General features: G+C 44.8%; 1 protein-coding gene across 13 annotated transcripts in view; it reads left to right on the plus strand.

The window, feature by feature from the left end:
- MTSS1 (MTSS I-BAR domain containing 1) overlaps positions 1–21,817 on the plus strand; it is a 162,600-nt gene that overhangs the window by 74,289 nt on the left and 66,494 nt on the right. The window lies entirely within an intron of this gene.

Raw genomic sequence — 21,817 nt, forward strand, 5'->3', positions numbered from 1 at the left:
TGGGAAGCATTTTAAAGTCTTTATTGAATTTATTACAAATATTGCTGCTGGTTTATATTTTGGTTTTTTGGCCCCAAAGCATGTGGGATCGTAGCTCCCCAACCAGGGATTAAACCCACAGACCCTGCTTTTGAAAGGTGATGTCTTAACCACTAGACCTCCAGGCAAGTCCACTTGGATCATAATTTTTAAAGTTGCCATAGGCGTGTTTGGGGAGTGATTTGTGAATGAGAAGGCAGAAGTAGTCCAAAGATTTGGGTTTAAGTAGGACAGATTCGATTCATCAGATGACAGTGGTCAGCATTTAATGGAATTGTACTTAGTGGCAAGCGCTGTCCTGGGCAGTCTTTGTGTATTAAATCACTTAGGCCTTATGGTGACCCTGTGTGCTAGATTAATGTTATTTCCATTTCACAGAGGAGTGAACTTGGGCAGAGAGAAGTAAATTGACATGCCCAAAGTCAAAGGCTAGTAGATGGAAAAGCTGGAGTTTGAATCTAGGTCCTAAGCAATGAACTGGGCACCCGTGTTAACTATCAATGTCTTGCTGGGCCTAGAGATGGATATGGAGTGGTGAACAAGTCTGATAGATGTGATTTCGCTGCCAGGTCATACTGAATTTCTGAGGCTCAGTTTCCCCAGCTCTAAAACTGGTACCTAAACTCTGCCCTCCCTGCCTCATGAGATGTGTTTTGAAGCCTCAGTTGCCTTGCGTCATATTAGTGTCTGGAGGCAGTCTCAGGTGGTTGAAGGCTGTGTATGCGTGCATGGCTTTGGTTTGCAAACATCAGAGAAGATGGAGTGGAAATGGGAGGGCAGGAGAGAGGGTTGAGGAGAGGCTCCTGGGATGTGGCTGTGATGAGGTCGTGTCGGGCACCCAGCTGGCCCCGTATTCCTGATGATCTGGTTCCCTGTCATTGCTGTGTGCTCCGGCCGGGGTCACACCCCTCAGCGTGAAGCAATAGAAGCTTGATTTCACAGCCCTTTAAAATGCTGCCTCCTTGCTGCTCTGGCTGGCCCGCAGCATGCTTTGGTCACCCTCTGGGTATCCCCTCTTCCACTTGCTGCCTGTTAATAAGGTTACACAGGCAGTGTTTGAAGATAGACCCTGGGCTGCTGGCTACGTCTTGAATCCAGAGGGTGGACTTCCATTTTGTATTGAAGGAGTCCACCCTCAAATAGTTCACAGTATTTTCCTTCAAGCATAAGAACAGAATCCAGAGCCTTTAACTTTCTGTGACTCAGCAAAGAACATTGCACCCTTTCCTTGGATTATAGTGCTCTGAGTCCGTGATCCTTTTGAGATCACGGTGAGAAAGCCTTTGTGACTCATAGAAGTGAGTTGCTCTTGGTGATTCACGTTTAGCCCTAAATTCTTAACTCCGGGAGTCCTGGTGTGGGTCATTAGTATGGATGGAGCACGTTGAAGAACCAGGCCTGGTTCTAGGGGCTTTTTACATATGCCTTCATGTCTGAGCTTCACAACAGCCTTGTAAAGTCGGTATTGCAGCCCTAATTGTATAGACAGAGGAACTGCGGCCTGGCAGCGTCATGTGGTCTCAAAAGCTGCTAAGAAGCAGGGCCCCCAGCCCTCTGTCCACACCAGAGCATTGTTTAGGTGAGGGCTGCTTCCTGCTGATAAAGATATGTATATCCTAGAGGTTTAAATGCTTTGTGCCAGTTATGGGAGACTTTTTCTGTAAAGGCTGCAGGGCAAATAGTTCAGACTTTGAGAATATCTCTGTCACAGCTGCTCAACTCTGCTATTGTTGAGTGAAAGCAGCCAAAGGAAATAGGTAATTGGGTGGGCCTGGCTCTGTTTCAATAAAACTTTATTTAACTAAAACAGGCAGTGGGCCAGATTTGGCCTGTGGGGTGTGATCTACCAACTCTTGACTTAAGGTTTTGTCTGAATGGAAATGGATATTATTATTAGGACTATTATTTCGTGACCGTTTTGGAAGAAGGACAACAGATGAGCTCACCAAAGATAGAAAGTGTCACTTTTTTTTTTTTTTTGAGGTAATTAAATCACTAGCCATTCTTACTTGGGGGGCTTCTCACAGAGTCTGGATATTGTAGAAGCTGCATGAGGGCTGGCTGTATGCACCCCACAGCTTGGTGAATGCAGGCATGGAACCCACAGGTGTTGGATAAATTAGGCATTTTTCATCTCGGTGTATTCACAGCTTTTTCACATCTGTTTCATGGTAGGTCCTGCAGCCTGGGAGTCTCACTTAATCTCACTGACTTTGCACTGAAATATCTCTGGGCATACCTGCAGTTTGTGTGGAGGGTGGCTTCTGCTTCCTGCCTCCTGAATCTGACACCAGGGTGTTGGGTGGCTGCTGGACATCCTTGGGAAATGCCACTGAGCTTCCCACCGGCTTTGGTGCCAGGGCCCCAGACCTTTCCGAGTTAACATATTATCTGAAAATGGATGCACGCCTATGGGTGCTAGTCTCCTCACCTTGCTGCAATGAGCTGCTTTTGTGGGCCCGAGGAGCTCAAGGAGGAGGATGAGCTGAGTGTCCAGGGAGGCTGTGCAGTCTCTGTCTGGTGCTGCTTGGCGTGTATCAGGTTTTTTAAGCAATTATTCATGGTGTGGCCCGACTGCTGAAATGGCAGAAAGTCACTGTCAAGAGTGACCTGATGAGCCCATCCATGGTGGGTGCTTTGAAATACTTAAAAACAAACAAAACCCCAAACTAAACGGTGTCTACAGCAAAACCCTCTCACCTGCCTCTCTCCCCCATCCCCCATGCAGCAGCGCAGCATCTCTGCAGTGGCTCTGGGAACTCCTCTGCATTCTTCTGTCCTCAGAGTTTTCCTCTGTTTGTAAAAGGCTTTGAGATGCTGGGATGGGGCAAGTCTTGCTCACTCCTGATTTCAGATGTTAATAAAGAACCTGATGGTCCATGCCTACCTTAAATAGGATTCTAGCCCTGAAGGAAGAAATCTGCTTCGGTCCTGTAGCCCACCTGGTTGCCTTCCTGTTCTTGAAACGTAAGGTGAGTTGGAGACAATTATTTCCAAGATGGAGGTCTCTAGAGTCATGTCCCATCATTTGGGATGGATTGGGTCACACCAGAGAGCTGTGAGTGACTCCAGGAGCTCTCATTCATCCTCTGGTTTTAGGGAGAGGAGTTCTAGATTTCCATGCCCATGACCTTAGCCTAGATGTGACTACATAGTTATATTTCAAAAAGCCGGAATTGTCCGACTTTCTACCACTGACCAGCTACAACACTAGGAATAAGTGAGAAATTATTTTGTAGTACTTTTGAAATTAGTTAAAACATGATAATGAGGATAGAAGGAATGGGAACACTTCAAAATGCACACACACCGACACATTTTTGCTTATTAGAGCTTGCTTTATTAAGGATAAAAACTGGTAAACATGAAAACTTTGATGTCTAATAAAAGCCCAAAGCAAATTGTTACACAAAGGTCCCAGAATCTTGGCTGTATCCAAACAGAAATTACATAACACGTACATAAATAGTATGAATTTGTAGTTTGAGTTAGTTCTTGAAGATGTAAAGTTCTTTTATTTTAAAAAGGTCTGTGAAATGCAGCAGATTATTTTTAACCATGTAGAAAACAGCTATTAGCTATCATTCAGTAGGTAATATAACATGTTTATTTAGTGAAAAATAAGTGAAAATTTCCTTTAAGGTACTGGGTAATAGCTGTCTAATAGTTCTTTTCAGTCTGAAAGATTTAAAAACTCAGGGGCATTTAGTCTTTTAGAGCATTTGGAAAATCTTTTTTCTATGGCATCCAAATACTGCATACCATTTTTCTCAGTAGTAGTTTAAGTTTTGAGGGATCTTGCTGTTGGATTTCTTGCAGGTTGTCTGAATTATCAAAGTATGGATTTAACTTGCGTTTAAAAATCAGTGGATGTGTAAGAGATGTCTTATCTAAAGATAATTTGAGAAACTCCAGTACTTAGTTATTCTTTGTGATCCAGGAAAATATGTTTAGAAGCTTCAAAAATGTTTCTAGTATCTGTTTATTTATTCCACTTATTTACAAAGAAATGCTGATTAGATGACAGCTATATTTAGTATGCATTTTCCAGGTCATAAACTGTTTAATATGTAATTGACTAAAGATGAGTTGACTGACCCATCCATTAGGTTAAAGGACTAAAGCTTGTGAGCTCAGCCTTGGTAATATTACTTTGGGAGGAAGGAAAGAAAATACAGGAGAAAATGAATTTCTGGTTTTCTGAAGGAGCTGAAACAAGATATCCCAGGACTGCCTTTAAAAAATGAATTAAATGTAATTTTAAAAAACCTCCACTATCCATTAAGTGTATTTAAAGTACTTAACATTACTTTTTCTAAGTTAGCCCTGGAGAGAGGGGGAGACATATAGCAGGCTTGATTGGAATTCATTTGCCTTTAGCTGCCTTAGCAGCTCCTGGTGGTACCATAGTCTCTTTGAAACCAAGTGAGGTTCATTGACCTTTCTGACCCCAAAGAGCAAAGGTCATTGTGTTACCACCTGGGCTGAGGGAGAAAGAAGCTGGGGTTTTGTCTGTGTGGGAACATGGGCAACTGTTTCCATTGAAAGCTTCAGTTCAGTTCAGCTCAGTCTCTCAGTCATGTCGGACTCTTTGCGACCCCATGAACCGCAGCACGCCAGGCCTCCCTGTCCATCACCAACTCCCGGAGTTCACTCAGACTCATGTCCATCGAGTCAGTGATGCCATCCAGCCATCTCATCCTCTGTCATCCCCTTCTCCTCCAGCCCCCAATCCCTCCCAGCATCAGAGTCTTTTCCAATGAGTCAACTCTTCGCATGAGGTGGCCAAAGTACTGGAGTTTCAGCTTTAGCATCATTCCTTCCAAAGAAATCCCACAGCTGATCTCCTTTAGAATGGACTGGTTGGATCTCCTTGCAGTCCAAGGGACTCTCAAGAGTCTTCTCCAACACCACAGTTCAAAAGCCTCAATTCTTTGATGCTCAGCCTTCTTCACAGTCCAACTCTCACATCCATACATGACCACTGGAAACACCATCGCCTTGACTAGACGGACCTTTGTTGGCAAAGTAATGTCTCTGCTTTTGAATATGCTATCTAGGTTGGTCATAACTTTTCTTCCAAGGCGTAAGCGTCTTTTAGTTTCATGGCTGCAGTCACCATCTGCAGTGATTTTGGAGCCCCCCAAAATAAAGTCTGACACTGTTTCCACTGTTTCCCCATCTATTTCCCATGAAGTGATGGGACCGGATGCCATGATCTTCGTTTTCTGAATTGAAAGCTTAGAAGCACTCAGAATAGTAAGATGCATGTGGTCATTATTTCTGGGTACTCATGATAGGAGTTGAAGTCAAAGGCCTGGGCTTGAAATTAGAAGTCATGCTGAACTATAACAGAGAAAATGAGATTTGGGGAAAATAGTTAAAAAAAAAAACCCCACAAAACAGTCTGGTAAAGGGGCATGCTTTCCACATGAGATTTCACAGTGGATGCATGCTATTGTAGTTGCTCTCAGATAAGTGTCTGGGGTTCTTGTGGGGAAGAATAATTCCACCAGCCACCTTGCGTGTATGGGAGCCCCTGTTTTGTTGTGTTCATGGAAAGATGTATTTTGACTAATGTGAGAGGGTCTCTGAGTCAGGTGAATTTTTTTGACTTTTGGGTCCCCAGTACTTATCACACTGCCAGACTAATGGTCAACCCCCACTAGATGCTTGTGGTTAAATGACTGTGCATGACATGCCTAACTTTTTCCAGCTTAATTAGCCAGAGCCATCCTCAAAAATGACTGAAGAAGCAGACACGTTTCCAGAAAATATTTTGTCTCTTTATATTAATCGTTCAGTTCAGTTGCTCAGTCATGTCTGACTCTTTGCGACCCCATGAATCACAGCACGCCAGCCTCCTTGTCCATCACCAACTCCCAGAGTTCACTCAGACTCACGTCCATCGAGTCAGTGATGCCATCCAGCCATCTCATCCTCTGTCGTCCGCTTCTCCTCCTGCCCCCAATCCCTCCCAGCATCAGAGTCTTTTCCAATGAGTCAACTCTTCTCATGAGGTGGCCAAAGTACTGGAGTTTCAGCTTTAGTATCATTCCTTCCAAAGAACACCCAGGGCTGATCTCCTTCAGAATGGAATAGTTACCAGGTCATAAATGGGTAACTTCAGTTTCCTCATCGCCTCTTTGAAATTATCTCCTGGTTGCTCCATAAGTTTCTGCCCATAGTGTTCAGATGTCAAAGCCATTCTCACAGCAAGGCAGGTTTTTGTTTTCCTCATTTTGACTTTCAGTTGTTAAAATTAGGTCTGGGAAACACTCCACTGGCTGCTCAAGGGACACCAGGTGGAGCCAGTAGGTAAATGTTTAGACGTCAGTACTGTTTAACAAAGTTGGGGACTTAAGTGTAATTTCCTTTTTCCTTCCCCTTATGAAAAAGATTAATTACGTTTATGTGATGCTAAAATTAAATTTTTTGGTAATATGTGAAAATCAGAGAGTTTGGAACTCAAATGGTGAATATATCAAGATTATGCTCTTTATGATCCATTGTGTTATGAACAAATGTATCCATTTGTGAACAAATTTGTTAGTTAGAACTTCTTAGCGAGTGAACGTTCTGCCACCATCGGTCACTCTGGTGCTGGCAGTAGGTCTCAGGGACTTCGGAGGACAAAGACGGTTTCATCTGTAGTTGAGATCAAAGAAGGCAGAGATAAGGTTGCCAGGGAAACCAAAATACCGCAGAATTAATGTGCTACTCATGCATTTCAATGTGGTTTGTGGTTTGGGAGCTCCCGCCCACACACACACACAAATGATGATACATATGTGGAAAGGGGTGATGCCCATGTGCCTAGGTCTTCAAGGAAATGACCCCAGGCTTAATATAGCTCAAACTGCGGGCCTCAGGGGATCATATTCTGTGCCCTTTTTCTGTGTGCTCGAGCATCAGCTACTTATGGTGCCCTTCCAGTTGGTTTTCGTGAAAATACGCTGTGGGATCTCTCTTTCAGTACTTTCTCTCCATCCCACACACACACTTCACAAACTTTTTTTTAAGCTTATACTTTATTTATAGTTATTATAAAATATTGCCTATATAGCCATGTTATACAATAAATATATCCCTGTGGCTTGCGTAAATAGCTTGCACTTCTGAATCTTCTACCCCTGTATTGCCCCTCCCCCTTCCCTCTCCCACGAACTTCGTAACGTTCTTGATTTTTAAAATAAATTCTTTGTACAGAATTTTAAAAACAGGAAGCAGTTTTCCTCTTACAAATGTATAAAAATAACCTGTAATTTCACCATCTGGAAATACCTAACATAATATTTTGTTGTACTTCTAATATTTTCCACAAATATGCATATACATATCTACGTGCATATGTGTATAATTTAACTGTGTTAAATATATTTATATATCACATATAAAGTCTCTAAGTGTGGGGCACAGGTTTTAATTTTTAAATTATATATATTGTGATAATTCTGGGCCACAGAAACATTAACACATGTGAACATACAACTGTTTCTGTAGCCATTTCCTGGCTGTTGGTTGTATCTTTGTTGTTTCTAGGGATCCAGTATTATAAGTGATGCCACAGCAAGCATTGTTGTGCATCTTTTTGCATATCTTATTTCCCTCAGTCAGAGTCCTAAGGTTGAATTACTGAGTCAGAGCACAAGCATTTTTAAGGCTTTTGTTCTGTATTGCCAGATGCTTCTTTTGGAAGGATTTGGCAAGATACCCTCCTACTGGATGGTGGGTGAGCTGCCTGAAATAGGTTTTACTATCCCCATTTCACAGATGACGACACTGAGGCTTAGAGAAACCGAGACTGTTGACTGTTTTCATATTTTATTTAAGTTACAATGAAGACAAGTAAGGCTGCCTTAAGAGACTCATATTTCCAGATTGGGTGGGTTAATGTGTATGTTACTAGCTGAGAAAATACTAGCTATTTTAAAGCTTAGTGAGACCCCCATGGGTTGTTGGAAGAAGATGGGAATTAGCTGAAACTGTTGGAAAAGGGTAAGCTGACTTTGGCTGCCGTTTACAATTGAGATGTTTTCTCCCCAGAATAATGTCCCCTCCCAAGGTGTTTTGGGTATGTCTTGTTAGCAGTTTGAGCTTTTGTTTTAAATAAATATACAGAGTTGGTGAAAGCCTTATTTGCAGTAGTTGATTCATTAAAAAAAAAAAAAAACCTTAAGATGTGTTGAGCTCAGGGCTTTCCCTTCTGCCTGTGTTTTCACTCATATCACTTCCACCGTGGAAAGTATGTGTTCCACACCTGTTTCATTTCAGAGCTTAAGCATCCTTCCAGGTAACTGTGGATTTTATGCAATGCTAAGTACTTGAAACCAAGCCACGTGGTTGTCCTTCTGGAACTATTTTCCGTTTCAGACTTGCTGTTTATTGACAACTAAAGGTGAATAATTTATCTTTTCTCTGAATTTAGTTGTCTGTACTTTAATCTGCCCTTTGGAAAAAAGTCACACTCATTCTATGTATCCTCATTCTCAATAACTACAACTGGAAGGAAGAGGGAAAAAAGATCTGTCCACCTGTGAGCCAGTTCTTCTGTTTAACATCTGGGACTGTTACTTTCTTTTATTTTCTTTTTGAAGGCACAGATGATTTGTTTAATAGATTTAACCTGTTTACTAGATACAAAATCAATATGCAAAAATCAAGCTGAATTTCTATATTCCAGCAAACAATAGAAAAATAAAATTTAAGATCATTTTAAATAATACCCAAAATATAACATTTATGGGAATAACCAGAATGAAATAGGGCAATCTTTCATGGAAATATGCTCATAAATTTATGGAATGCGTGACTGATACGTTCTTAACTCTTTTCTGCTTGCCTCTCTTCCTTTTATCCATGTCCATGTTGTTGATAAAATTAGAACTCATCTTCGGGTGGGGAAAACTCTGCTTCAGGATATAGCTTCTTGATTCATTTATTGGGACCATTTGAGCCAAGGAAGTTATAAAAACGAAGGGATTTTAAAGTTCTGCCACCAATCCAGTTGTCCACCTGGCTGTCCTTCTTTCTGTCTGTCCGTCTGTCCCTCCCTTCCTCCCTCCCTCTGCAGTGGTTTCCACTTTGAAGCGTGTTGCCAGGCTCCGAGGGGGAAAAGTACACAGGCAGAGAAGAAGCTCATGTTTATTGAGCATTTCTATGTTCCAAGGCCGAGGCTGGATGCTTTCCATCTATTCTTACTGAATTTTTGCAGCAGCTGCAAGAGAGACCCTTTTAACCACTTGTTAGGGGGCTCAGAGAGGTCCTGGGGCTTGCTAAGGTCGTGGTTCTTTGGACCCGTGTTTACTGGGTCTCATCATTCCTCCTGCTCTGGTACTGTTCCGCTTTCTGATGGAATCGCCTAGTGTGTGTCCCATGGTGCTTACAGGTGCGTGTGGCAGACCTTGTCTTCACTGGCCTCCAGTGGGCCGGCTGGCCAGAGGCACTGCCCTCTGTGCCTCCCCGTGGCCCTCGGTGGGGCTGTGATTGCCCCTTCTCTGTGCCCGACCACGTCTGCTTCCTCCAGACCAATTCTCTGCTTCCTGCTTAGTTGTGCTTTATCCCCCAAACTTGTTGTTACCACTAGTTCTTGCTATTTGTAATTATGTCATTGAATGAAATATATTAACGGACACAATCTTGAGTGTGAAGAGAACTTGTTTTTCTGAAAACTCCGTTGTGTGTTTTGGAAAGACTCAAAAATAACTCATTAAAAAAAAAAATCCTGGTGTTTTAGATGTGGTTGAGCTGCACTGGTATAAATTAAGAGGGGGCATGGTGGTGGTTAAAATCTAGAAGGATTCTTCTCTTTTCAGGTAGTATGGCTCTCCTTAAAGGAACCTGAAATCAGACATTGCAGGGTGGGGTGTGGTTGTTTTGCTAGAAAGATCACAGACCTCCCGTTAAGCAGATCCATATTCAAAAGGAAAGACCTTTGCCCTTTATCACAAGATTGAGGAATGAATGATTTAAGTCAAAGTAAATTATTTAAGGGGTGTATATATGGTTTCTGAGTCCTTTCCTGCTCTGAATTCTTAAAATAATTAAGTAGCCATCTCATCAGACAGGACAGTTTTTCCACTGACCCAGAGTGGCTGCATTGCCTCGCCTCACTTCTGGTTGATTGGCGGGGAATAGGCGTGAGATGGTGAAAGAACAGTGAGGGGCTGCCTGGGAGTCTAGAGAGCAGGGTTCTTACCCAGTGTGGCCAGTTGTAAGACCTAAGGGAAACCACTCAGTTTCCTCATCTGTAAAATGGGATGAACAGTTCTTGCCCAGCACTGCAGTTGAGGAGCATCCAGCTAGTCAATGGTATATGTGAAAGTGCCTTTTCACAGTGTTTTAAAAAAAAAAAAAAAAGTGTTAGGCTCTCAGTGGTGTCTGACTCTGCAACCCCATGGACTGTAGCCTGCCAGGCTCCTCTGTTCATGGGATTTCCCAGGCAAGAATACTGGAGTGGGTTGTCATTCCCTTCTCCATGGGACCTTCCTGACCCAGGGATTGAACCCGCATCTCCTGCCCTGCAGGCAGATTCTTTACCATCTGAGCCACCAGGGAAGCCCTTCAACAAAGTAGAAGCTCATAAACATGATAGGCTTATTGTATTGCTCGGTCTTTATAATGTTTCTGTTATGCGCTATTATGTTTATTAGTTTTGAGGGGAAGAAGTTTAGCAGAAATCTGATTCAGTTAGGCTTCCCAGATCCCAAGTTTATGAACATTTAGACATAATGGTCTTAACGCGACATAGAAAAGAAGTTTACAGGGCAAGTGAATACTATCAAAGATTGTCTATTTAACAGCATCTGTTCTTACGGCACTTTGGAGAAGTTTATTTACACAGTTTCATTGTAAGAATTTTACATCTTCATTAAAACAGGTTTCTAGGATTTCTGCTGCCAACACCTTTTAACCTAGCTCATTTCTATATATACATTTGAAAAATGAAGTCTTTTTTTGTTGTTGTTAAAATGTATGATTCACGTTGTTGTACAACAGAAACTAACACAACTTTGTAAAGCAATTATACTCAAAGATTTTAAAAACGTGTAGTTAATACATCCATTTGTATTGCCAGTTCGGCTTTTTGATGAATTCAAAGTGGCCTTCCCAGTTAATTAAAATTCTTTACCTCCTGGGGGCTGTTTCTGTGTTTCAAAAATGATATTTATCATTTGTTTGCCTTTAACGTTAAAACAATAATTACTAGTGATTAAGAAAAGCATCATTGTCCTCTCCTACTCATACTTTTGTGGCCTCAGGGTCCTTGTCACCCTCCTGCGTCTTGACTGAAGTGGCAGGAAATAATATCTATGAGGGGTGTTAATCTAAAAACTCCTAGGTTATTATGAGGGAGCATTTGGGGGATATTTCAGCTTCATGCTTGAATGGTGGTAATTAGCTCTGTGGCCCTTTCTGTGCTCTTGGAGCCCCAGGGAGACCAGAACCGTCCTGAGGATGTGGGGACAGCAGGTGTCTGCTTATCCCATCACGGACCCTGCGGTTTCCTGACAGTGCTCCAAAGGGCACAGATCTCCGCCAGGGAAGGAACTTTGGAAATGAAATGTCCAAGTGTGATCTTTTTTCCTGTTTCGGACAGGACTCTTCTCCTTCCAAGCTTGTTTTTGGATGACTGGGGCTTCCTTTGAAGCTCGGTTCAGCAGCATTACTTAGTGCTATGGTGAGGCCTGTTTGGGGTTTTGGATTTGGTCACAAACACTTGCCTGCAGCTTCTTAACTGTCTTCTCCATTAATAGAAGGTAGCACTATTCAAGCTTTAAAGCTTTTGTAGTCATGACATCTGAACTTTCCTTGGATTTTTCTAAGGTTAAAAATATATATATGAGTAACATCTTTTTTAGATTTATAGTCGAAGGCTACATTCTCTGACTTAAAGGATGATCCATAAAGCAGTCACTGTCTTCTGCCATAAAAATAAACAGGAATCACAATGTCATAAGAGACCTTGTTGGGGAGGTTTCTCAGGCAATTTTTATTATGCGCAGTAAGACTTGCGAAGGACCATCCTAACTCCCAATTGAAATTAATCTAACTTCTCTGTAAACTCCAAAACCTGTTTTACCTCCTTAATTTATCCAACTTGTGTCTTAAGTCTTCTATGAGAGCAGACTTTCTTTGAGGGCAAGATTAGGCTGATTGGGTTTCATATTCTCATAGCAGCTTTCACTCCTGGACTCGGTAGGTATTTGTATGAAATGAACGAATGAGCAAGTGCTTGCATCCACAGTGTAGCTGTTGAAACCCAGCCCTTTTAAGTTTTAGAGGCAGATCACCCCTTCACTTTAAGACTCATCGGGAGAACGCTGCTTTGGGTGAAGACTCTGAGGCCCAAATGTGACGCAGAAATTCCATTCCTGCCAGGATGTGAATGGAAATGACCACCTGTTTCCTACGGGGCCCAGTGTGAAACAGCAGCTGGGCCAAGGCCAAGGGTTTGCAAATGCTGTAACCCCCTCGTGCCTGCAGTTCTACAAGTGATCAGTGCTCATCTTCCGGTACCACGTTCCCCCCGCCCCACCCCACCAGCTCATTCACATTAGAGCCCTGTCCTCTGCTTCTGTCTCAGGAGAACTGCTTCCTTGGGCTTTTATCCACCTACTCCAGCCCTCTCAGACATCTTAGCCCTGTGCATCCCTCATTTGGGATTGCCTGTTAGTGTGCATATCTTTTATTGTCACCATCCTAAACCTCTCTTGATTTTATTTGCTTCTCTAGTTACCATCCCGTTTCCCTGTTGTATTGCATTTCATAGGATATTTCCTTGGGAGGGATTAGATTAATAAATTCATTTAAAAATCTAACCACCTTAATCCGAACTCTGTTTTGAGGGAGCAGGATGGCTCCTTAGAAAAGAAGAAACAAATGTACTTGCTTCAGAGTAGACAGTCCTGAGCCTGGTGCTTACTTCTGTAGTCTTAGCAGGACCGCGGTTTCCTGGTCTTTGGGGTAAATGTCTAATTCTCTGGCTTGTCGTGATATCAGAGCAGGGGACGGTACAGGGCACACAGCAGAAGATTAGAACATCCTTCCCCTTGAGGGACGGGATATTTAGGGTGTCCGGGATCAACATGTACACCTGCTCTGTTTGAAATGGACAACCAACAAGGACTACTGCACAGCACAGGGAACTCTGCTCAGTGCTCTCTGGCAGCCTGAAGGGGAGGGGAGTTTGGGGGAGAATGGATGCAGGTATACATATGGCTGAGCCCCTTTGCTCTTGAGAGAGTCAATTCCTAGGCAGATTGATAAGAAGTCCAGGGGTCCCCAAGGAGAGAGGGGTCTGGAATTCTCAAGGGGGAAGAAAGGACAAACTTTTTCCCCTCTACATTCCTTAGGATTCTATAACAACAGTGTATCCTGCTTGAGGACAGTCTCTGGAAAAAAACCTTCTGGCTAACCCTGTTATCTTAAAATGTAAATTATGGGAGTAGGTCTAGTGAGGTCTTTACAACCTCCAGACATTCTTTTGATTCACTGTAATAACTAATTAGCATATAATTCCATTGCTAACACTAGCAAGGGGGTACTCTTTCTGCTCCCTTCTGATGCTTATGTCAGAAGCTTTCTCTATCTCCTTTATACTTTAATAAAACTTTATTACACAAAGTTCTGAGCAATCAAGCCTCATCTCTGGCCCCGGATTGAATTCTTCTCCCCTGGAAGCCAAGAATCCCGGCGTCTTTTCATGTGTCAGCAACAACCTTTCACTCTCCACCTGAAACTATCACAACTTTGTTAATCAACTATACTCCAGTATAAAATAAAAAGTTAAAAGATTATATAAAAGATCCTTCCTTAGCCATTTCCGTGCACACCAGAGCAAAGTCTCATCTTAGTTCCAAGTTTTATACCTTTGAATTTTTAAATGATGTAAACAAGTCCTGAAAGCTATGAGATCAGTAGAGTCAGTTGCCATTGGCAAATGCTGCCCACAGCAAACGCTGACTGTTGGGTCTGCTAAAGAGGCTCTGAGGCCATCAACGCAAGATCAGGATGAGTCAAGGAGTCCCACGTGCCAAGATGTGAAGCAGCTGCCTCTCCAGAGCACCCTCCCCAAGGGTGCTGGTGTTCAGAGGGGTTGGTTGTAGAGGAATCCTCGGAGACTCTCCATCTACAAGCTCTGAGTGACAGCCGGTGTGCGTTTCCTCAGCGAGGATCATGAGGACTCAGTGATCACAGCTAAAGGAACAGGGAGGGTTCGCGGGCAAATAAAGCTTAATTTGTCATAGCTGTCAGAATGATCGTGTCACACTGGCTGCCCTCTGGAAAACTTTGTGGAGGTAAGCTCCCTGAGTTAATAACCTTTGTGACAGTTTCCTTGCATTTGAAGTCTCAAAACATGTTTAATAGAGAAAAGAAAGAAGTCTCTCTAGCATAATTCCACAGTGATCAGAGAACAGACTCTGTGTGATTTCAGTACCTTTAGACCATGACATTTTTGCACCTTGTTTTATGTCCCTGGATAGGTTCCAGTGTCTCCTAGTTTATAGTCTATGGGAACTTGAACAGAATTTGCATCCTACTGTTAGGTGAAGATGGTATAAATCTTACTTATGTTGAATTGGTTCACAGTGCTTTTCAGATCTACTGTATCCTCCTACTTCTCTGTATATTCATTCTAGTAATTTTTGGGAGTTTAATATTGAAACTCCAACTAAAACTTAATTATCTACTTAAAAATTGTAATATATAGTGGAACTATATATTATTGTTATATATAGTTATATAGAGTAAAGAGGACAGAATGCCAAAGAATTGATGCCTTTGAACTGTGGTGCTGGAGAAGACTCCTGAAAGTCCCTTGGACAGCAAGATCAAACCAGTCAATCTTAAGGGAAATCAACCCTGAATATTCACTGGAAGGACAGATGCTGAAGCTGAAGCTGAAGCTCCAGTATTTTGGTCATCTGATGCTAACAGACCACTCATTGAAAAAGTCCCTGATGCTGGGAAAGATTGAGGGCAGAAGAAGAGAGTGTCAGAGGATGAGATGGCTGGACATCACTGATGCAATGAGCATGGACTTGGGAAAACTCCGGGAGATGGTGATGGACAGGGAGGCCTGGGGTGCTGCAGTCCATGGGGTCGCAAAGAGTCAGACATGACTGGGCAACTGAACAACAACATAATATAGCAGTTATATGTAACTATTGTTCTGTATTTTCCAAGTCTCTGGTAAATGTGTTATCATACTTTCATAATTTAAAAAATTAAAAGAGGGGAAAAAAAAAAAAAAAGAAATCTGGCAGTAACTGCAAATAAACCCAGGAACCTATGTCTGAGGCCACTTTGGGTGCTATGTCATAGCCCAAGAGGCCTGGCAAACAGACCCTCTCACCTTTGTGTTCAGGGCCTTCCTCAGAGACTTTTCCAGTACTTGATGTATGCATAGGGCATTTATTCAATATTTGGCCTAAGTGAGAATGTTTAGACAAGATAAACTTTCTCATTATTTTGTTTAGCAACCAGGTGGAAAACATGATAGCAATCGAGCAAGAGTGAAGTCAGGGTCAAAAAATAAGTGGAGTCCACCTCGAATTAGGGCTGTCCCAGTACAGACAGGAACAGCTCAGGACATCCATGCAAGAGCAGTGATTGAGCACTCACTGTCTCCTGGGTCTTGCATTGCTTTGGAAGGTTGTAAAGATGAGTAAACCACTCTGTCCAGCCTCACGCAGCTTAGCATAGCAGATGGGGGCTAACCCACAATAGGTGATGGTGTGATAAGGACTTTGCTGTGCTCTGGCTGGAGGGAGATGGGGGATTTTTAAAGGAACAGAGGCGTTAGGGCCTTTGGCTGGGCTAAGTCAAGCATTTCACTTTTCTCTATTTACATGTAAATTTATAGCTGAGCTTTTTAGAAAAGAAGCCCCAAGTATTCCAAAATATTGGGGCCCACAGCCATGTTGCTGGGTTGTTAAAACCAAACCAGACAGCCAACCACCACCACCAGCCGACCCCAGATCTGTTGTCTCAGGCTACTCCAGAAGGCTGGGAGTGGACAGTGATGGAGCCTTAGCTTAACTGCATTTGGCTTTGAGGAACCCTGAGTCTTATTTTGTCAGCAGGAGGGCCTGGGCAGGCAGGATCTGTTGTTGGAGGTTGATAGAGATGAGAGTAGTACTGAAAATGGTTTGAGCTGTGGAGAGACAGACGCTGGTAGACCCGGGGGCTTTGGGCGTGAAGTGCACAGGATGGAGCCAGGGACATCTTGGGACACAGATGGGGTGAGTGAGGGGCGGGGTGGAGGTGACCAGGACTTGAGACCAGGTGCCCGGCGAGGTTCAGAGGAAAAGCAGAGTTATGAGCAGGGTCATGTCCGCTACCTGGAACAGGCTCTGACCTGCACAGGTGGTCTACCTGTTGTGTAGACAGCCTTGATTTCATATGTGCCTTTGGTAGCTCAGTGGTAAAGACTCAGCCTGCCCATACAGGAGATGTAGAAGACGTGGGTTTGATTCCAGCATCGGGAAGACCTCCCCTACCAGAGGAGGAAATGGCAACCCACTGCAGTACTCTTGCCTGGAAAAGTCCATGGACAGAGGAGCCTGGCGGGCTATAGTCCATGGGGTTGCAAAGAGTTGGACACAACTGAGTGACTGAGCATGCATGTATTTGGTGTCCAAAAGGTCTCCCCTGTTGTGAAATCGGTGTGTTTGCTGGCTCTGAAAGTAAAGGACATTTTGTGTCAGTGAGGAGATTCACGGGTCAAGGTAGTGGCCGTTGGCCTGTGCTGTCCTCCTGGCCCCCAGCTGAGGCAGCTCGCCTGGAATCAGAGTCCAAAAGAGCCAGCCTGTCCCATCCCCTGACTTCCTTGCTTTTGACCTCAGTGCCAGTGTGCGAGGTGCTTTAGGCTCAAAAGCAAAGCCTCGGGGTGCTGGCTGATGAGATGTCCGGTGCCACCTCCATCGGTCACTATTTGCCTTTTCTTATACAGATGAATCTTTGGCTGCAAGTGTGGTTCGCAGCTTATCTAGGTGAAAATGCTGTGTGAAATTGTGTATTGAAGAGCACAGTCTGAGTGGCAGGACGCTGCAGCCTACCAGGCAGGTTCTAGAGTGCCATGTCTAGAAGCTTCCAAAGAATGGAAGCAGTGAGAGGCCGTATCTGCTAACTTGGGTTCTGCCTTTACACGTTGGCAATAGCAGAGCCCACTGCTGTGTGGGGGATGTCGGGGTGCGGGTTTTGTGCTAAGTGCTTTACACACATTATTTTGTCTGCTTCTTACAACTGCCCTGTAAATAAGTCCTGCTTTACAGATGACAGTGAGCAGGCCTGTTGGGCTCACTAGCTTGCTCCAGGTGACATGGCCAGTGAGTGGTGTTGCTGGAATTGGAACCCAGGTGTTTCTGACCCCAAAGTCTGTGCACTAGACGAGCACATCTCAAAAGTGAAAGTACCTATGAATTACCAAGAGTCTTGGTGGGATGCAGGCTGTGATGTAGGAGGTCTGGAGCAGGTGGCTCCCAGGTCTTGCTGCTGGGCTATGGGTCCCCTTGTATAGCAAGTGTCTACACCACCGGGTATGTGGCTGGATTTCCTTAATTCTCACTTGCACTATTTGTAACCCAAGGACATCAAGTCTTGTTTGCTCCTCCTTCCCTTAGAATTGCAGAGAGAAATCATGTAAATCTTTGAAAACCAAAATAATGAAAAATATCAGTGGCATCTTTCGTTCTCTTTTTTCTTCCAGTCTTTTCTCCCCCTCTTCCTCCAGGTCTGTGCTCTGCTCATCCTCCAGCCCCACGTCACTTTCATCCCCGTGTGAATGACACCATCTCTGTAAGGGGGACCGGCTTGTCTGTGGCTCTGTTGACGGATGGCGTAATGTGTGGAATATATTTTTCAAAAGCTCACAGTTAAAATGAAGACTTACGGATGCTCGCAGAGGAAATTTTAGTTGTTCGGCTGATTCACTTAGGGAAACCCTTCATTCTTCCAGGGTGCGGGGGAGGCCTTGCACTGTGCTGTCGGAGAAGAGAGCATCTCTTGGGGCAGGCTCTCTGTGGGTTGGGATGGAAACAGTGCCAGCCCAACCTCCATCAGGACAGGAGGCTACGTAACGCTGGAGGTACTGTGTCTGTCTCAGCGACTGGGAGTGTAGGCACGTGGGGTCTGTTTTGGGGAGGAGCTTACACAAAATACAGCTGTAGTGTAGCTCAGTGGTCAGATCTTGGGTGTCAGAGTCAGGTATCCTGAGAGCTCAGTACCCAGCTTGAGCATTTCTTAGCTGTGTCACTTTAAGTGACCTAGTTGCCCTGAGATTCAGTTTCTTCATCTGTCAAATGGTCATGATGATAGGACCTCTTCACGGGGTTGCTAGGGGAACAACAATAAATTAACACATATGTAAAGCTTACCCCTTGACCTGGCTCTTGAGCACTCCATGTATGTTAGCTCCCCATTGCCCTCTTTGCCTCGTGGACTATCTTGGTGGATAAAACTTTCCTGTAGATAGTCCAGGAGAACACAAAATCTACGCGTGTTCCTTCCGGAGGGTGCCATGGCGTGATGGGGCATGAAGTACAGACTTTGGAGCTAGACGCTGTTTGGATTTGAATCCTAGGTTGACCCACACACAGCAGCTTTCTCTTAGCCTGTTTCCTCACCTTTAAAAGTGGGATGGGTGGGTAGCTTAACACTTGTTTCAGAGGGTTGCCATAAGCAAGGATTAGATGAAATTATATCAGGTGCTTCTTGCAGTTTCTGGCCCAACGTAGGCATGTAATCTTAGGAGTCTATTAGGCAACTAACAGAATGCCTATAACTTGGATGTTCTGTAAATTACTTTTGTCAGTGGTGAAAGAACCCTCATTGGGGTTGATTGCCTTTGCCATCAGCATCCCAATAAATAAATAATCCCCAAATAAATTCCTGGTGCAGGACAGTGGACTTAAGGTGAGTGAGCCCTGTCTTCTCCAGGCTCTGCCATCAGTGTCTTCTTGCCTTTTTCTGGAGCACCTGCTGTGGGGGCTTGTGGACATGGAGGCAGGGCTCCCACTGGGCTCACCTATGGTCCATGTTCTTGGGTGAGCTGTGGGAGCCCTCCTGCTAATCAGGGTCATAAATGCCAGCCCAGGGCTGGCTGAGCATCCTGAGGCTGATTTGTGTCACTGGATTTAGTGTCCTGTGGTGGTGGTTTAATTGGAAGAGATAATTGGCACAGCGTTCTGGGGAGCACGATCGGGGAGTGAGAAGACGGGGGTGGGAGGCTGGTGGAGCTCAGGCTTGCTCCTGTGATGGGAAACATGCCTCCTCCCCCGCCAAGCTTTTAGCCTCTGCTCCTTCTAGTGGCCTCTTTTGCACCTTACATCACAGCTAGTATTCTATCCATTGGGTAGTTCTGTGTGAAGCAAATGGGGATTTTTTTTTCTGCTTGAATGCAGCCCGCGTGGCTTCCCAGTGCTTCTTTCTCTGGGTCCCTGTGGCCTGAGGAAGTTCACATACTCAGGCTGGCCTCTCAGCTCCCTGCCTGACCCACTGGGTGGTCCCTGAGGGACCCACAGCGCTGCTTGGGCTCCAACCCCATCCTGTCCCTCTGTGACTTCTTCCTGGCACCTTCCTGTCTTCCTGGTCCCAGGTCTCCTTTCCTCGTCTGCCGCTCTATTGTGGAGGAGGAGTTGAAGTTGGGGATTTGGTACCTGAAAAAGCCCCATTTTGAATCCTGGCCCCAACACATTCTCCGCTTGTGATGTTGAGTAAGTGACACAACCTCTGTGAGGCTCAGTCTCCCCCTTTATCAAGTCTGCCTTGTGAGGTTGTGCGGAAGGGGAAGTGTTGAGTGCCCAGTGCATGCAGTGGCACTTAGAAGTGTTAGCTCATGCAGTGATTGGCCTCCAACCTCTCCCTGATCTCCAAGTCTCATCCTTTGAGCACTCACTCAAATAGCCTAATGGAGCAGCCAGTTCTAGATAGCTTACGAGGACTCCAGGTCTTCAGACAGCCCCAAGGCACCACGAAGACACTGTCAGAGATGCCAGGGAGCCAGAGATGATAAACACAGCCTTGGGTATTCTTTTGAGAACTGGGTGGTAGCTTCCTGAAGCCCTGGAAGGTTTTCTCTGCACCAACTTTGACCTGGTGAACAGAAATGTGGGAGGACACCAGGGGTGGAGCAGCATCCTGTGACAGGCTCACTTCCCACCCGGCTGTGCAGGCTGACCAGGGGCTGCGAGCAGACCGCTGGCTCATGAGCCGCAGTAACCGGGAGATGCCTCGGGAGACCTTTCTTAGCGCCGCCCCTGTGATGGTCACCGTGGAGATGCCATCCCTCCTTCCTTTCTCTCTCGTCTGCTGGAGCAGAGGCTGGGGCCATGCCCAAAGGAAGAAACCTGCAGCTGGATATCCCGGACGGAACTTGCAGGACACAGATCTCTCCTCACTGAGCTTTGGTCATTTCTAACCACCCTGTCCTGTGATCAGGTACATCTCATCACCTCTTTTTTTAAGGGCAGATCGTGTGCCTCCCAACAGACACTGCCTCAGGGAATGGAATCCCACTAGATCCCCATCTCCATCTATGAACTTCTGCTCAGTGGCTGAGGTTGCTCATTTCTGGACTTCAGGCTTCTCAGGGTCCTATTGCCTGGGTCTACTTGATCGTTTTCTAGCTCAAGCATCGTGGCAGAAAAGGCAGCTGAAAGGCTGTCTGTGGGCTGGACCAACCCAGCACGGTGCATGTAGAATGTTCTCTGGGAAAGAACCCATGGAACATTAGAAATGCTCCGTATGATGAGAAATTACTCTACTCCTGGGAGATTCATGCAACCCAACTTCCTCCCCCACAGCCCTTCCGATTGGCGGTGGTTTTGCTTTTGTCTGGTCCCTTCACCCGTTCTCATCTTTATCATCCTTGTCTACACATTATTGTGCTTAAGACATCTGGCCCAGTCACACTTAGGCTTGAAGCCTCCTCCTTCCTGTTCTCATCAGACTCTGCACAGAACCCTACATGTAGTGGGTGTTCATTTTGCTTACATCGAAGGCGCAAACTGTGGAAAATTGACCCTGTAAGCCGCCTGGAAGGTGTGAGGGGCACTGGGGACATCGCCTGCATGTAATCCTGTCATCTGGATTTCTTGGATTGATACCCTGCTGTGTATGAGGGTTTGCTCATGAAAATGGATGTGTAGCCTTCCTGTTCTGCAGCAGTGCCAGGGAGTCTGTTCATCAAGAAATTAAAAAAAAAAAAAAAAAACCACCTCAGTGTGTTTAAAGAAGACAGCATAGCTGCATTTGCAGCTGGGGCCTTTGAGTGCCTTTCACAGTGGTTCTCAAAGCTGCGGTTTGTGTATGTGTGTATTCAGGGTGTGAGGTCCCTTGACTGGCCTTCTCTCTCAGAGCAAAGACTGGGCTGTCTCTGGGGGTAGAGTTTGCCTCGCAAGCAGATGGTCTGCACCAGCTGAACTTGGCCATGAAAGCCGCCAGTGTTGGGGAACCAAAAATCTGTGTCTGAAAGTACTGGTCTGTCTCAAGCTTGGGGTTTTATGATTAGCCTTGAGTTCTCCGCCGCATGCTTTTTTCCCTGGACTAGACCTCCTGCCTATAAGAATGAGTCAGAATTATTGTGATAGGTTCAATTGCAAAGATTTGAAGGATCCTGCCCCTTGCCAAGAAACTCTTGCCCTGGTGGAGCTATTTGCATGGTTAATCTTCTGTGTTCCCTAGCTAGAATCTTTAAAAAGCCCACTTTGCAGGCGAGCATGCCGAGGTTCAGAAAAAAATCCTTCCCAAGGTGACATACCTAGCAGGAGGCAGA

This window comes from Capricornis sumatraensis, chromosome 11 (assembly GCF_032405125.1).
Source record: "Capricornis sumatraensis isolate serow.1 chromosome 11, serow.2, whole genome shotgun sequence".
Classification (NCBI taxonomy): domain Eukaryota; kingdom Metazoa; phylum Chordata; class Mammalia; order Artiodactyla; family Bovidae; genus Capricornis; species Capricornis sumatraensis.